The sequence below is a fragment of the Mustela nigripes genome, chromosome 8 (assembly GCF_022355385.1).
Source record: "Mustela nigripes isolate SB6536 chromosome 8, MUSNIG.SB6536, whole genome shotgun sequence".
In the NCBI taxonomy this organism is placed as follows: domain Eukaryota; kingdom Metazoa; phylum Chordata; class Mammalia; order Carnivora; family Mustelidae; genus Mustela; species Mustela nigripes.
The window spans coordinates 27,254,421-27,269,245 of record NC_081564.1 but is presented as its reverse complement, the minus strand read 5'-3'; the positions used below and the strand labels follow the sequence as shown (position 1 = coordinate 27,269,245).

At 43.6% G+C, this 14,825-nt stretch overlaps 1 pseudogene; it reads right to left on the bottom strand.

The window, feature by feature from the left end:
* Positions 1-7,894: 7,894 nt before the first annotated feature.
* On the bottom strand, positions 7,895-13,606 carry LOC132023864 (ribosomal biogenesis factor-like; annotated as a pseudogene).
* Positions 13,607-14,825: the final 1,219 nt, after the last annotated feature.

The following is a 14,825-nucleotide window of genomic DNA, read 5'->3' as shown; positions in this document are numbered from 1 at the left end:
CCCCACTGAGCAGACAGCCCGATGCAGGGCTCAATCCCAGGACCCTGGGATCACGACCTGAGCTGAAGGCAGAGGCTTTAACCCACTGAGCCTCTGTCATTTGGATTTTTAACAGGGGCATCTTAAATCTGGCCAACTAGATTAAGCAACATCAATAACCTCTGAACAGTTTTTGCTCTATAAAGAGGTACAATGGTCAGGTTCAGGCATATGGGTAACTAGGTTTAAAGTTTGACAAGTTTTAAGTATTATTTCTGGCATATCCGTAAGTGCAGCCCAGTACTTAGTAAGTTGGCTTTCATCATCCATTGCCACTTCCAGTCGGTGCACGGGAGAAGAACGAGGCACAAACACGTCAGCTGCAAGAGAAAGGGAGCAGGGGACAACAGTCAAAAAGACTGCTGCCCCGGGCAAGTCCTCAGTCTCACTTTTATTGGGTAGAAACAATAACCAAAAGAAGAGCCAACGAAGGTCAAACATTAGTCATATGTCTTGTAGACAAACAAGAAGGAGGGCAAAGTTTATAGTTAAACAAGCACATCCAGAGGACTCCTCTAACAAGCAACAGGTGCTTTTGGGAGGAGAAAGGGGAGATAGCAGAAAAGGGAAGCAGGTGGCGTTCTGCCTGAGCGAGCCAGGCATCCCCAGCTGCTCAGCCTCAAGGCCGTATATCGTCCTCTCCCCCAAAGGCCTGTTGCCAGTATGTGTTTTTCTTAAAGCTGTATCTAAATGTGCTTGGTAACTAGTAAAACCTTCCAGGGGTTGTATTTTAAGTAATACGTTGTTCTCAGGGGCAGTTGCAATCCATTAGTGGCCTTTGGTTTCTGAGATAAATCTGGATCTGATGTGACGTGATTATAGTCAGGGACTGTCCCATAGTGAGCTCTGAAGCTCCTTTTATGAGGAGGGCTGTTCTATGCTTCGCTAACTCATTTGTTTGCAACTATAACTCAAAAGAGGTGGCTTCTAGGATAAATATGACTAAGGGATGAAACCATTAAGAAGCCCTTTGAGTGGTCCAGACTTAACAATATCCTGATTATGGAGGATTACTGGCAAGTGGGAGAAAACTTGTCAAGAGGGAAGGGGAGTCCCACATGCATCATCCGATCCAATCATATAGAAAGTCCATAGATAATCCTATGGAGTGGGGTATGCTGGCTTTTAGACAGTTATCCTAGCCCCACAGAATTGGTCAACGTGATAGTAGAGTTATACAATTGTTGAGGAATCAATCCCATTTTTCAGCTGTTTAATAATCATGTGCCATGGGGTTCTGTTATTATCCCCACAGAACAATCAGCAGAAGATTGTCTATATATGAGTTACTGTGGTAATTTCTCTTAAGTTTACTTCTAGTTGTCTAGCTTAGGTAAACAACAAACATTTAAAGACAATCAAATCTAGAATATCCACAAAGTTGTGTTATTAAAACATGTTTCTCTCTAAAATAACCCTCATTTCCAAAGATAGCCAAATTAGTGTAAGGACCTATTTAGCCAAAGCAACTCCATCTTGGTTAAAAGCCATTTTGTTGTTTGTGCAGTAAAACTTAAACTGACCCTGGCCCCCCCACCCCGAAAAACTTACTTAGAAGCAAGTCTGGGAAACCAGTGAAATGTGGTCAGCTAGTTCCTAATAACAGAGCCCAGAATACAAGGATGCTTGATAGCAAGAATGTGACATTCCACCAGGAAACTCCCAATTGTCTTCATGCTGGTAAAAAAACAAACAAACAAACAAAAAAACCACAGCCTTGGCGTGATAGTAACCAGGCCTTCTGTATCTTGACAGTGTTCTTTACCCTGATAGGCCTTCTGAACACCCTCTTTGTCCTCACCCACTGCTGAGCGCACCCCTACTCTGCTTTTAAAAACTCTGACTGTAATCTGCCTTGGGGTCCAAGTCCCTACTCTGCTGTGTTGGGTATACTTGGACCCAAGCTTAAGCTTGTCAAATAAACCCTCATGTGATTGCATCGGTGCTTGGCTCCTTGGTGGTCTCTCAGATGAAAAACTTGGGACGTTAGGACTAATTTATCTGGAAAAAAAAAGCCCAGCTTAAACAGATTTGGCCTAATTGTTTCCATAAGCTCTGCAAGAACAGTGAGTGATCATACAGATCTTTTATAATCTGCTTTGCTGGAGCTTCTTATAAGCAATCTCTAGGTTGAACTTTTAGTAGCCTCTACAGGCCAGAAGCCAAGCCAAGTTACTTGCCATCAGACATGCCTGCAATACCTGAGGATTTGGGCAAATTCTTCTTCCTGAGGTCTCCAAAGTATCCTGAGGTTCCTGCACCTGCCAGGAAGTGACATTCTTTACTCAACTGGTGAGGCTGCTGGGAACTCTGTAAGGGAGGTAGCAGGCCAACGGTTCCAAGGGGCTTTATGGCTCCAGGTTTTCTGAAGTCAACCTTAGTTCCTTAAAGCTGTCTGTCATATCTGAGTCTACATGTCTTTCTCAAATATGACATTCCAGTCAAAGCCTTGGTAAAATAACCAGTGTTTCCAATGGTGTCCTAAAAGTTAGGAGGAGAACAGATTCTTATTACACTGTTGCAAATGACTGATTGCCATGGAAGAATACTTACTGAGACCTTTCGAGTTTCAGAGGGTTCAGATAGAGAGAAAAGTTGAATGCTTTGATTTGTTTACAAGTCAAATGAGTATTTTTACATTTCTGTAAGTCACTGACAACCTAAGTACAATTTTTCTTAGTCTGGAAGAGTAAACATTAGAAAATGAGCAACGTCTAAAATAAGAGACATAACACTATAATCTTACAGTTCTGTTAGTCCCATGTTACTAATTCTGGTTTAGTTTGGATACAGCTTTTGTTAGTTCTGGAAATTCTTACCCATTTCAGTTCTGATCTTAAAGATACTGAATACCTGTGTTGTCCTCAAAGCCCTTTTTATGAATCTCCTTTAAGATAAAACTAATTTTACAAGAGAATTAGAATAATTATAAATGACAAAAAGACTCAGAAATGAACATTGTTAATGATCTGATTCCAGTTCACTATGATACTGTAGACAAGGAAACTCAAGTTATCCTGGGACCCATTGACACATTAACACTTCAATAATTACAATATCAAATGGTGATCTATCAAAACATTAAAACTTGGGGTGCCTGGGTAGCTCAGTGTGTTAAAGCCTCTCCCTTCAGCTCGGGTCATGATCCCAGGGTCCTGGGATCGAGCCCTGCATCAGGCTCTCTGCTCAGCAGGGAGCCTGCTTCCCTTCCCCTCTCTCTGCCTGCCTCTCTGCCTACTTGTGATCTCTGTCTGTCAAATAGATAAATAAAATATTAAAAACAAAAACACCATTAAAACTTTAGGAAATACACAGAATCCCTAGAATAGTTATAGCCTTTACCCAAATGTAACCCAAGGTTTATTTTTTTTTTTTTTTAGCTGAACTTCCTGAGTAACTTAGCATACCAAGAAAAAGCATAATGAGTTAAAGAGATTTCATTTATGATTTAAATCTTGTCAACATTTGCCAAAATCTTATAAAGGTTTTTTAAAAAGATTTTATTTATTTATTTGACAGAGAGAGATCACAAGTAGGCAGAGGGAAGGGTAAGCAGGCTTCATGCTGAGCAGAGAGCCTGATGTGGGGCTTCATCCCAGGACCCTGAGACCATGATCTGAGCTGAAGGCAGAGGGCTTAACCCACTGAGCCACCCAGGAGCCCCAAATCTTACAAAGTTCTAAAGCACATGCCTAAATATAATTAGGGATGTTAAAGACCTGATATGGGCAAAATGTGGAAAATAGTTTTTCTGGACAGGCAAAGAGGAAACTGTTCATTTTATTGCTGACAGATTATTAATTTAAGAATACTGTCTTTTTGAACAGAGAGAATTTCAATCTCATATCAAGTCACTTTAAAGATTTTATTTATTTATTTGTCAGAGAGCGAGTGAGCGAGAGCGAGCACAGGCAGACAGAGTGGAAGGCAGAGTCAGAGGGAGAAGCAGGCTCCCTGCGGAGCAAGGAGCCCGATGTGGGACTCGATCCCAGGACGCTGGGATCATGACCTGAGCCGAAGGCAGCTGCTTAACCAACTGAGCCACCCAGGCATCCCCCAAGTCACTTTAAAACCCATTTGTTTTAATCTTAGTCTGTCCTGACCACACCAAAGATTCCTTTTTCTGAAGATTTCCCTTCACAAACCATCTAACTTTCTTTTGCATTCAGATTGTGTCCCAAGCCATTTCTTTCCAAACAACCATCTCATTTAGTAGGACAAAATTACTTTTTATCTTTAACAAAATGTGTTCCCATTCCTTATCTTTCTTACGTATCTACTTTTCCACATAGAATTGTTTCCCTTATTTCCATTAGTCTTAGTTACAGTTAGAATTTTGTATTCTTAGAATACCTTAGTCTCTAGTCAGTTAAGTATTTGTGGAGACCAAGAAAAATAAGGCTGTACCCACCTTGAGTCCAGCCCTCACATAAGTACAGCCATCTTGACAAAGCAAGAGCTGGCACCTTGCACCCCCTCTCCACCCGCTCCCCTCAGTAATATGTGTGACATTCCTCAGGCACCCCTGGCTGCCCTAAAAGAAAAACAAATAGTTAACTTGCTGAAATCACAATCCTGCAAGACAGGAGTCTCCCTTGGTTTACAAATGTCCCAGTGCTAAATCTCACTAACAAGGACACTTGATAGGAGGAATGTGACATTCCACCAGGAAACTCCCAACTGTCTTCATGTTAGTGCCTCATTAGAGGGAAAAATGGCCTTGGCTTGATAATAACCAGGCCTCCAATATCCTGACAGTCTTCTTTCCCCTGATACCCCTTTCTGAACACCTCCTTTGTCCTCACCCACTGCTGAGTCCACCCCTACTCTGCCTTTAAAAACTCAGACTGTAGTCTGGTTCGGGGTCCAAGTCCCTACTCTGCTGTGTCGGGTATACTTGGGCCCAAGCTTAAGCTTGCTGAATAAACCTTCATGTGTTTAACATTGGGGTTGGCTCCTTGGTGGTCTCTCAGATGTGAAAACTCAGGCATAACATGTTGGTTTGTTTTTTTTTTTTTAAGATTTTATTTATTTATTTGACAGAGAGAGATCACAAGTAGACAGAGAGGCAGGCAGAGAGAGAGGAGGAAGCAGGCTCCCTGCTGAGCAGAAAGCCCGATGCGGGACTCGATCCCAGGACCCTGAGATCATGACCCGAGCCGATGGCAGCGGCTTCACCCACTGAGCCACCCAGGTGCCCCAGGCATAACATGTTAATCAATTGGGAACTGTTACAACAGAATTCTTTAGATGGCAAATTTGTGAATCAGTTAAACACAAAACATGTTTACCAACAGATTTAAATATTCTTAGTTTCTTTGCAGTTAGTCAAAAGTGTAAACCTATGTCCAGTGATCAGTGACTAAGCATTTAATTCTATTTGAAAGACCTAGATGTCCAATGAATTTAATTCATCATCCAAGCAAACCTTGGAGGGGCGCCTGGGTGGCTCAGTGGGTTAAAGCCTCTGTCTTTGGCTCAGGTCATGATCTCAGGGTCCTGGGATAGAGCCCCATATCGGGCTCTCTGCTCAGCAGGGAGCCTGCTTCCCTTCCTCTCTCTCTGCCTGCCTCTCTGCCTACTTGTGATCTCTGTCAAATAAATAAAATCTTAAAAAAAAAAAAAAAAAGAATAGTTGAGAGATTCCTAAAGAGTGTCACATATGTCCCACCCAGGAGTTGCAGGGTTTCAGCTCTTGCTTTGTCCTCGGCCAGCCTTCTGTTCCCTCATCGCTGGGATGGAGCCTCGAGTCAGGCCCCCTGCTCAGTGTGGAGTCTGCTTCTCTCTCTCCCCCTCCCTTCTGCTCTCTTCTCTCTGGCTCACACTTTCTCTCTCAAATGAATAAATTAGAAATCTTAAAAGAAAAAAAGTAAATTTCTGTGGATTAAGCCATATAGTCTGTTGTACTTCATTACACTGGCCCCAGGAACTTAATACATTGTGTTTCCTAAATTTGAGAATTCATGTCTTTCATTAATTTGCCAAATTCTCAGCCTCCATATCTTTAGTATTACCTCTTTTCTTTCCTCCTCCTCTCTCGTTCTGGAACTTCAGTTGGGCATATGTTAGACCTCATTCTATGATCCTCTCTTTTAACTTCTCTTTTGTAATTTTAATATTTTTCTCTCTGTGTGCTACTTCCTGAGTGACTTCTCAGATCTTTTACTTCCTTAATTCTCTTGTCAGCTATTTTTGTGTTCACTTACCATGTTTTGTTTTGTTGTTTTTTTTTAATTTCTGGAAGTCCTCATTTAACCAACTGAGCCACCCAGGCGCCCTGGAAGTCCTCATTTAAAACAAAGATTTATTTTTTATTTTAAAAATATTTTATTTATTTATTTGAGAGAAAGACAGTGAGAGAGAGTATGAGCGAGGAGAAGGTCAGAAAGAGAAGCAGACTTCCCGTGGAGCTGGGAGCCCGATGTGGGACTCGATCCTGGGACTCCAGGATCATGATCTGAGCTGAAAGCAGTCGCTTAACCAATTGAGCCACCCAGGCGCCCCTAATTTTTATTTTTTAAAGATTTTGTTTATTTATTTGAGAGAGAAAGAGAGCACAAGCAGGGGGAGTAGGAGAGGGAGAAGCAGGCTCCCCATTGAGCAGGGAGCCCAACATTGGTAAGGATCCCAGGACCCTGGGATCATGGCCTGAGTAGAAGACAGACACTTAACCGACTGAGCCACCCAGGTAACTGTGAAAGTTATTTTTAAGTAATCTCTACATGGGGCTCAAACCCATAACCCTGAGATCAAGAGTTGCACAGTCCACCAATAGAGCCAGCTAGGCTCCCCTAGAAGTCCTATTTTGTTCTTTTTCAAGTCTCCCATGTCATTTCAATAGCCTTTCATTCCTTGCTCTTGTTTTAAAGTTTATTTATTCATGGGGTTTTTTGGGTGGCTCATTCAAGTTAAATGTCCAACTCTTGATTTCAGCTTAGCTCATGATCTCAGGGTTGTGAGATGGAGCCCTGTGTGGGGGTTTGCTCTGGGCATGGAGCCTGCTTAAGATTCTCTCTCTCCCTCTTCCTCCCCTACCCTGCCCCACTCTATCTTTCAAAAAATTTTTAAATTATTTTTTTAGAAGTCTTTTCTTCATCTTCCCCACCCCCCGCCCCCGAGGGGAAAAGGTGATTTAATACCCACAAATCCCCTCCATCCCCAAGTAATTACATTCTGGGATTTCAGCATTTCTTCCAATTCTGAACCTTCTGGTCCCCCCCTCCCCTTATGAGAGGAAAGTTAAAGTAGACCTAAGGCCATCGAAAACAAAAAAAGTTGGGCAATAGCTCCTCCCTTGTTTGTCTTTTTTTTACTGTCATGAAACTGTCTTTCTGTGTGTCCTCTAATCCAAACACCCATCCACTGCCACTTACAAAGTGAAGGATATAAAGTAAGTTGTATTGACCATTTCAGTGAGCAGATTTTGTGAAATGCCTTCTGCTTTAGCCCTTTAAGTTTATCACATTTTGTTGGCTTCTGACATTCCACTTTCCTAGATTATAAGCAAGATCTGTTTATGGTTTTTTTTTTTAATGTCATTTGTTTTTAAAATGTGCCAATGCCTGTACATTAACAAGATTTATTTTTAATTTAATTTAATTTATTTATTTGACAGACAGAGATCACAAGTAGGCAGAGAGGCAGGCAGAGACAGGGGGTAAGCAGGCTCCTGCTGAGCAGAGAGCCTGATGTGGGGCTGGATCCCAGCACTCTGAGATCATGACCTGAGCTGAAGGCAGAGGCTTAACCCACTGAGCCACCCAGGTGCCCCCATTAATGAGATTTCTTAAACAAAACTGTATAAGACTGTTAATTTGTTGGTCTTTTGCAGGGTCTTTGATGTATCTCTAGTGTATTACAACTGGGCCATTAATCTCATCACTTCATCAACATTAACTCATTCATTTTCATGACACTGCTAAGGAATCAGCTGTTTCTTTTCTTTCCTTTTTTTTTTTTTTTTTTTTTTTTAAGATTTTTTTCATTTATTTGAGAAAGAGAGAGAGCATGAGCAGGTGGAGAGGGAGAAGCAGACTCCCAGCTGAGCAGGGAACCTGACTTGGGGCTCGATGCCAGCACCTTAGGACCATGACCCAAGCTGAAAGCAGATGCCCAACCAACTGAGCCACCCAGGCGTCCAGGGAAAGAACTTTTGAGAAAGTATGTGAGTTCCTCCTGTATATCTACAAAAGCTTTATTCACTCTGTTGACTTTTTTCATCATTCATGATGTTTATTTTCTGAAGATTAGTGATGACTGGTTTTGCTTTGCTTTTAGACATCAAGTTGTTTTGGCTGGCTGTATGAAATATGTTCTTCTGACCTCTTAGTTTATCCTTAGCCATTGTCTTCAATACTCTTGTGCAGCAACTCACACTCCAGATGACGCCATCCACATGCACAGATCTTGAGACCTTTTTAAAAAGATTTATTTATTTATTTGAGAGAGAAAGAGAGAGGTCAGGGGGAGGGCAGAGGGAGAGAGAATCTTCAAGCAGACTCCCCCATTGAGTGTTGAACCCAAGGCTGTGTTCTATCTCAGGACCCTGAGACCATGAACCTGATCTGAAACCAAGAGTAGCTGGTGGTTTAACCCCCTGAGTCAGCCAGAATCCCCTCCTTGCTCCTGTTCCAAACCCCATCTCCTATTTTTTTTTTAATATTTTATTTATTTATTTGACAGAGAGAAATCACAAGTAGTCGGAGAGGCAGGCAGAGAGAGAGAGAGAGGGAAGCAGGCTCCCCGCTGAGCAGAGAGCACGATGCGGGACTCGATCCCAGGACCCTGAGATCATGACCTGAGCCGAAGGCAGCAGCTTAACCCACTGAGCCACCCAGGCGCCCCCCCATCTCCTATTTTGTTAAAATATTTCAGCATGCTTATTGTCCTCTATATTTTATAATTCCAATCTCTGAAGGGTCCTTTTATCTCACCATGACTCTTACTCAGACTGGCTTATTTCTCCTGGGGACCCTGACTTGGAAATGAGGTAAAGAAGCATCTAGATTTTATGGGTGAGGGTCCTGTGAAGCCTGGCTGGGGAATGGGCAATGCCTTCTAAAAGGATTTATATTGGCTTCAGAAAACTGCCTTTAAAGTGAAGTCTGTCTGAGACCATTAAAAGTTCACTTGTCAGTTTGGGGTTTTCTGGCTTGTTCAAGGAGTATATAAGGAAACCCCAAACCCATGAGGGCAAGGCTTGGGCTACAAGTTCTCAGGAGAGACTTGTCTGTTTCTATCAAAAGTCCAGGCCCAGACACACAGTTTCCCTGTTGCCTGCTTCCATCAGTGGGCAGGCTCCTGAGGCCCGGGCTCTTTGTGGGCTCTCTGTCCCACATCTCCACAGAGTGCAGGCCTGAAGGTTCTAGGTCACAAGAAAGACAAGGATCCTTAGAGTCCTCACTGCTTAAGTTTCCCATCCCAACCACACTGACCTTTCAATCCTCTCTTAATTTTCATCCCTGGAGGGTTGCCTCATTTTTAAATTTTTATTTTATCTCTTTTTATGAACTCAGCTAGGTGTTTAAAAGGATGTCTCTTCTGGAATATTATTCTGGAATGATATAAGAAAGAACGGAACCTTGCCATTTGCAAAGTCATGGATGGAGCTAGTGAGTATAACGCTGCAGGAAATAATCCAGTCAGAGAAAGACAAATACCACACTGTTTCACTCATATGCAGAACTTAAAAGCATTATTTTTTGGTTTTTTGTTTTTTAGATTTCTTTCTTTCTTTCTTTATTTGACAGAGAGAGAGAGACAGAGAGAACACAAGCAGGGAGAGCAGGAGAGGAGAAAGGGGACTCCCCACGGAGCAGGGAGCCCAATACAGGGCTCCATTCCAGGACCCTGGGACCACACCCTGAGCCGAAGGCAGATGCCCAGCCTACTGAGCCACCCAGACGCCCCTCATATGTGGAACTTAAGAAACAAAACAAACAGCAAAAGGAAAAAGAAAGAGAGGCAAACCAAGAAACAAACTCTTTTTTTGGGGGGGGGCTTTTTATTTATTTATTTTTAATTTAAATTAATTAATTTATTTTCAGAAAAACAGTATTCATTATTTTTTCACCACACCCAGTGCTCCATGCAATCCGTGCCACCACCTGGTACCCTAACCTCCCACCCCCCAAGAAACAAACTCTTAACTAGAAAGAACAAACTGATGGTTACCAGAGGGGAGGTGAGTGGGTGAAATAGGTGTTGGGGATTAAGGGGTACCCTTGTGGTGCTGAGAACTGGGTGTTATACGGAAGTGTTGAATCACTCTACTGTACACCTGAAACTAATATAACACTGTGTTAACCAACCAGAATTAAAATAAAGGCATTAATCTGGGGACGCCTGGATGGCTCAGTTGGTTAAGCATTTGCCCCTGGCTTGGGTCATGTTCTCAGTTGGCTAAGCGTCTGCCTTTGGCTTGGATCACTCCCCATGTGGGATTCCCTGCTCAGCAGGAAGTCTGCTTCTCCCTCTCCTTCTGCCCCTCTCCTCTGCTTGTGCTCTGTTTCTCTCTCTCATATAAATAGAATCTTTATTACAAAAAACCCCAAAGCTTTATTTTTTAAAAAATTTTATTCATTTATTTGACAGAGAGAGAGCACAAGTAGGCAGAGCAGCAGGCAATGGGAGAAAGAGAAGTGGGCTTCCCACGGAGCAGGGAGCCCAACGTGGAACTCAGTCCTAGGACCCTGGGACCATGACCCGAGCCAAATGCAGACACTTAATCAACTGAGCCACCCAGGCAGTCCTAAAAAAATATTTTAAATTAATCTACACCTATCCTGGGTCTTGAACTCACAACCCCAAGATCAATAGCTTTACACTCCAACCTGAGCCACCCAGGCACCCCCTTTTTTCTGGGCAGAAATTAGAATTTTTTATTCTATTTATTTATTTATGCAAAAAGATTTTATTTATTTATTTGACAGAGAGAGATCACAAGTAGGCCGAGAGGCAGGCAGAGAGAGAGGGGGAAGCAGGCTCCCTGCTGAGTAGAGAGCCGGATGCGGGGCTCGATCCGAGGACCCTGAGATCATGATCTGAACTGAAGGCAGAGGCTTTAACCCACTGAGCCAGCTAGGCACCCCATTTATTTATTTATTTTTAAAGATTTTTATTTATTTATTTGACAGCGAGAGAGGGAATACAAGCAGGGGGAATGAGAGATATGGGGCTTGATCCCAGGACTGAGATCATGACCTGAGCTGAAGGCAGATGCTTAACGATTGAGCCATCCAGGCACCCCAGAAATAAGCATTTTTGAAGAGGCTCCTGGAAAGGACAATGCATAAATTACTAACCCAACTCAGTGACTGAGGACATCGGTGCCTTCTTTGTGACTCCTTGCAGCCCAGAAGGCTTTTGAGCTTGCCGGATGTGTCAGTAAATATTTGAGGAATTTAACTCAGCCCTAAAGAGTGATCCTCTCTATGGGGAGAATTTCAGGCACGTGCAGTCAGACAAGTTAGAGGAAAAAGAGCCGTAGCCATCCACCCACGTGCACAACACATGCACACATACAAGCTCTTACACACTCAAGCCACACAGATACCGCCACCAATATATATATACTTGAACACTCTCACACATTGTCGCACATACATATGCACATTTTACAGGGCATGCAGGATTTGTTTTAATCAGGTATAGTCAGACACACACAGACACAGAAATGACCATCATTGTTTACCGGACCAAACTTGGGCACCAATGTCTGAGACATGGGTTTTGAAGCAAAGTAAAGCTTTACTATCAGAAAGGCAGCCCAGGGAGAAGTCTGGGCATTATTCCCAAAGCCACCTTGCCCTGTTGTGTTCTGTTGTGCCCTGTTGTGGACTGCTTATGTCCATAAGAGGGGGGTGAGGATTTTCTTGAAATCTTGAAGGAGGTAGCCTTTCTTTAAGACGATGAGTCCCCATTAGGGACCTGGTATGATCAGGTGATCAGGCTCAGGAGATAATTTCCAGATAAACACCACCTTGCTGTCCCCATTTAGGTTCCCATGGTGACTGGGTAAATAAGGAGCCAGGGCCAGAAGGCAACAGGAATGATTGATCATGCATGAAGTTAAAAGGAGCAGAGGTGGGGCGCCTGGGTGGCTCAGTGGATTAAAGCCTCTGCCTTCGGCTCAGGTCATGATCTCAGGGTGCTGGGATCGAGCCCCGAGTCAGGCTCTCTGCTCAGCAAGGAGCCTGCTTCCCCTCCTTTCTCTCTTCCTGCCTCTTTGCCTACTTGTGATCTCTGTCTGTCAAATAAATAAATAAGATCTTTTAAAAAAAAAGAGGTGCAGAGTTAAGTAGAGAACAAAACAGAATGTGGAGCTAAGTTAATAATAAGGCGATGAACACAATTATAGGTCTGCTTATACCTTCGAAACAGGTCCAGGAACCAAGTCTCTGGGCTCATCATGAAGGAAAAAGTTTTCATGCCCAGTTCTCCAAAAAAGGGAGGTGGGTTTGGGATTCTCAAGAGCAGCCTGACTCACTGAAAGAAGGTGAAAGCATTTGTTTGAGAAAAGGAAGAAGGAAGGAACCTGGTATGGTAACCCTGCCCCCCACCCCCCCAGGCTGTTGTTAGCCACTCCTGATAGACTAAAGAGGAAACAAAATCCAGCCTGGGTGATGCCCCTAGTGTTTGTTCCCTTCTCCAGGTGGGAGTGAGACAGGGAAACTGGAGGATTCCGCCCAAACCTGCTTTTTCCTGCTTCTATTCTTGCTGGAGCCTGTATCCCAGAACCCCACTTTACACATGCCTTGCAAATAGCAGACATGGAGTTATGGGACATGGAGTTATGGGACAAGGAGTTAAGAGTTCTCTCTAGGATAAACAATACCTAAAGAGGGACCCGATGAGAATGGCTGGAGGAGGCTATCCTTTGCGTATCCCAGACTACCCGAGCTAGACACCAATGCCAGGACCTTTCTGCTCCAAGGAATGACACCTGGTCCCTTGTCTTTGTTCTAAGTGGTTCCTGGATGCCTGAGAGGAAACACACACTAGATCACCATCCCCAATAAAAACTAGGCTCAGGCACCTAAGTAAGTGGCTCAGTTGGCTGGGTGTATGCCTTCGGCTCAGGTCATGATTCTGGGGTCCTGGTCTGAAGGCAGTTGCTTAACCAACTGAGCCACCCGGGAGCCCAATTCTGAGGTCCTGGGATGGAGTTCCTCATAGGGCTCCCGCTGAGCAGGGAACCTGCCTCTCCCTCTCCCTCTGCCACTCCTCCTGCTTGAGCTGTCTCTTGAATAAAGAAATAAAATGTTTAAAAAGATACGACAAAAAACCCCCAAACCCCAGACTCTGTACATAGGAGAAACTCCCTCCTCTCGGAGTTTTCTTGACACCCACTCTGTTACCTGCTCTCTCTACCTTCAGTCAACTCTGCTCTCACCTCCTGCTGGCTTCTTCTGTTCGATTTCCATCCTGCTTGAAGCCAAGGCTTCTCTTGACTGATCTGGGCCCTCAGACCCACCTGCTGGCATCAGGAATAGAAAGCACCCCCCCTCCCCAATATTCTCAAAGGTAAGCTTTGGAAGGGCCAAAGAAGTTAAAAGTTTATGCTGCCTTTTCCTTCAAATAACAAGGGGGGAATAGGTTCATTGACTCACGGGGCTGACCCAAAATTTTCCATTACCCAGAGGAGGGGGAAAAAAAGCAAAAAATGTTCCAGTTCCAGCCTTCTTCACCCCAGCTGCCGTGTCCTTGGATTTCAGCCTGGAGAGCTTCCCTAGAGCCTAGAATGTTAAACCAGTAAATGCTGGATTTGCTGCCAAGGGTTTAAGCATATTTGCAATGAGGAAACAAAACAGAACAAGCTGGATGGGGTAGGGGGGAGGATGGTTAAAATATGGCTTTGTATTTTGCGGCTATTTGCACTTTGTTATACAACAAAAATGCATCTGAAGACTAGAAGATCTGCCAGGCTGTGTTAAATGATTTATGGGTCTGGCAGCTTCCCATCAAACAAACAAACAGAAAGGAGCTCCATGGAGCTGCACAAGAGGAAAAGTTTTTCAAGGTAGAGAGGGAACAGAAAGAAAGAAATTTATTACCAGAGAATCCATTGTTTTAGGCAAGGTCACTCTCCTTAGGGGAATGGAAGGGATTACCAATTTTTTAGTGGGACCACCGGGAAACTCCATGTTGATTGGTTAAAGGTTAGGGTCCTGGGTACTGGGACTGTGCTTCGCTTGCAGATTAAGCTCTAGGTTTGCTGATACGAGGCTCCTAACATAAGTGACTCCATTTTAGGCCTGTGGTTTTCTTTCTAACCATCTAGATCTCTGGTAGAATTGATACAAAATGTTATACACTTTATTTTCATAAATGCCAGAAGGGTCACCCCAGTCAGGGAAAACTGGGAGGAAAAAGGATTACAGGGCACAACTTTCTTGCTTTTTGCTGGTGGATGGGTTAACATTTAAATTTAAATTCTTTTGAGCACTGAAAAAAAAAAAATAGTAAGTCTCCATAGCTGATGATTTTTGCCTCTTGGAGCCACTGGAAAAAGAATAATGTAGACGACAATGTCAGTCTCCACCTGGAGATACATGTTTGGAGCTTGCTTTCTTTCTTTACTTACTTATTTTTAAAGATTTTAGTTATATGACAGAGGTAGAGAGAGAGCACACAAGCAGGGGGAGTGAGAGAGGGAGAAGCAGGCTCCCCACTGAGCTGGGAGCCCAATGCAGGGCTCAATCCCAGGACCCTGGGATCATGACCTAAGCCAAAGGCAAACGCTTAACCGACTGTGCCACCCAGGCACCCCATGTTTGGAGCTTTAA